This window comes from Oncorhynchus gorbuscha, linkage group LG07, assembly GCF_021184085.1.
Source record: "Oncorhynchus gorbuscha isolate QuinsamMale2020 ecotype Even-year linkage group LG07, OgorEven_v1.0, whole genome shotgun sequence".
Classification (NCBI taxonomy): domain Eukaryota; kingdom Metazoa; phylum Chordata; class Actinopteri; order Salmoniformes; family Salmonidae; genus Oncorhynchus; species Oncorhynchus gorbuscha.
Window position 1 is genome coordinate 41,791,686 of NC_060179.1, and position 3,098 is coordinate 41,794,783.

General features: G+C 37.5%; 1 pseudogene; it reads left to right on the forward strand.

Annotated features, from left to right (window-relative positions):
- The first annotated feature begins 1,479 nt into the window (after positions 1–1,479).
- Positions 1,480–2,839, forward strand: LOC124039210 (annotated as a pseudogene).
- Positions 2,840–3,098: the final 259 nt, after the last annotated feature.

Consider the following 3,098-nt stretch of genomic DNA (forward strand, 5'->3'; position numbering starts at 1 on the left):
AACTTTTTTGTTGTTGCTCAAAGGCACATTACTCGCAATATCCAAATGCATGCAGCACCTGCAGGCTATTGATCCTGTTGGGCAGTTCTCTATTTATATTATTTTGGTTTCTTAGCCAATTATCTGAAACCACAGGTTAATGTAAAACATCAAATGTAGTTCAAATTTAAATCAATATAAGGCAAAAACGTTTCTCACTTGTGTGTTTGTGCTGGACTTGACATGGTGCACTTTTAGAATTGGAGCGGGCATGCATTGGAATATTAGAGACACATTTATTACAATGTTATTTTGTGTTATTTATAGGCTATTTATGAAATTAATTTATGGGAAATTCTTATTTTTTATTCTGTAAGACTGACAATTTTTATCATAGGGCTTAGTGTTTACAGCTGACCGACTCTTTATGCTCGAGGGACCGATGAATCAATCAATGTTCCTCAAAATGTTATTTAATTGTTCTATATTTTTATATACTCTATCAAGTAGGCTATATGCTGACGAAGAATTGTCGTATTGTTGAATAAAATGCATGTGTTGTTCAGACGTTCTACAGCACCTGTGTGTTTATTTATGACACAAAAAAGAGCATGCCTTACCTATAAATCTACTCAATTTAAAATACACGAAAAGTATTCAAATATGTCAAATGAAATAGTCCACACGAAGTGTAGTCTGCTGAAAATTTCTATGCAATAAATAAATGGTTAAAAGTCTAAAAGGCTCAATGATTTAGCCGTTTCTTTGTTCCCGCTTGAACAAATTGAAGAATCCGCTGTCAAGCGTTTAGAGGAAGAGCGTAAGATTGATCATTGCATTCAAGAGTCCTCTCTAAACTTATCTCTCAGCCAGTAAAACACGCCGAGTTAATAAAATAATTGACGAGCTGCTTTACTTATACACATTGGGAACATCATTTCATGGAAGATGCATGGTAGGCTATCATACACCAATCTTGTATCATCTTGTTAACCTCATGAATGACAATGGAACATTTCAGTTCACTAAACTAAACTAAATAGGCCTTTTCTTAGCACACTCGTAAAAAAGCACAGCTAATTGACTACTGCGAGCACGCAGCCCATCCAAATCAACCGATTGCTTCGAACTCTAAAATATCGAGAAAATAAATCTTTCATTTTTTAAGACTTTATCATTCTCCCACAGTCTGACCAGAAGGTATTTGCAGAAGCTCTGTTACGTGTTCGCGTTCTTATCAAATTGATGGGCGAGTTTGATTCAACCATTTGTCGTGTAAATGTGAAACGTTTGATGGACGATCCTGACTAGACAAACTGCTGTAGGTACCTTGCCATTGACCTAAAGTGAGTCACATGGCCTGTCACTAAGGTGATATGAGCTTTGGTAGGCAGTTTTACAGCTTTGACATACAACCTAGAGGTTAACCTAGAGGTTAGGTTGTAGGGCACAGGGAAGATAAATTATCCGTCATCATTAATTTTGCCATAACAATACAGTATGAGCTCTTACTTAGATTATACAAGTAATAACCGGGGGACGAACATATTCAATGCCAAGGCCGGATACAACAATTGAAACAATGTTTACATGTCCTCGTCTTCCAATTCATGCGCAACAAGTGATAGTTATGGGTCCGATGGGCAGGTTCTTCGGTGCCTCAGCATAAGACGTCGAGCCACATTATCCGCCAGCATCAGCCACATCATATAGATCTCCAGTTTGGCACAACGGGAAACTCTTGTGTATTGCTCGCCAACAGGGCCCAACTTGGACTATGGACTTCATCAATACGCTCTCAATCATGAGAAAGAACGATGTTTCATTCTGTCGCCTGTGATTCCTGTTTCAGCCATGGGAACGAACATGCCCCCCCTGGACGAGGGGAACAGTGGGCCAGGGTCGGTACCAAGCAGCTAGTATCTTCACTTTAGCAGTGGGAAACTGGGGCAGCAAGAAGATTTGGAGAGTATTTACTCGAGATTAGTTCCTTCCCAATGTAGTGATAAGGATTCTGCCGATCAAATAAAAAAAAACTTTCGACTGGATGAAAGTTAAGAGGAATCCCGTAAAACAGGTTGGTTAACTACTAGGACATGGTCAGAAATAACATTGTCATGACAAAAGTTAATTTATTGACAACATTACAAAATGTATATATTTTTTGAGGACATTTAACAGAGACGCTGCCTAATCAATGTGTGTGCTGTCCATGTTTGTGCATAAACAAATGTACCGTGATGCGTAATATAAATGATTAAATATAGAATGTGTTTCTGTATAATTATAACTGCACTGTTTGCTTGGCTGCTCACAATCATCACATAATCATAATAAGTCTACATAGTTGATTCCTGTTTTCATTTCTTCGTTCAAAATTACATTTATTGAATCAGTTCCTTCATCCAATTCATTCACTTTTACAGTTGAACAATATGGAGTCCCTGGCGAAAAGAATGTAATCCACACCAACTTCACCACAAAGCAGCTGACAGAGCTCGAGAAGGAGTTCCATTTCAACAACCAGGGCCGGTCGAGTGGAAATTGCCGCTGAAGAGCACAACGAAACTCAAGTTAAAATTTGGTTCCAAAACCGCAGGATGAAGCAGAAAAAGCGTGAGAAAGCAGGCACGTGTTTTTATAGACACCGCAGCACCGGCTAATGATGTGGTAGAGATCACCCCATCTTCTCCTGATGTGTCACCAAGCTCGAAGACCAAAAGCAATCATTTTACAAATAATATTTGAAATGCTGCACTTTGCTTATCACATTTTCAAGGATAACTCAGGTTTTACAGGTATGATTAAGGCGCACTAATTCCTGCAAACAATTCAGTGTAATGTTTGCACTATTCACACATGGTATTTTCAGACAAATTCGACTTATAATTTAACTAATTATGAGATAAATAAAATGAATGAAATATTTGTTTTGAAAATGTAAGTCTGTATTTGTGCTGATTTCCATATTTGTGAGTGAACGGAATTTTCCCATACAGTAGGCTATAAAGTATGACGATAAGGATATGGTGCAAAAAAAAACATAAATCTATAGTTCTTCTTCTTGGTATTATTTGTATGCAAATAGTATTTTGAAAGCAAAATATATCGCTGTTTTG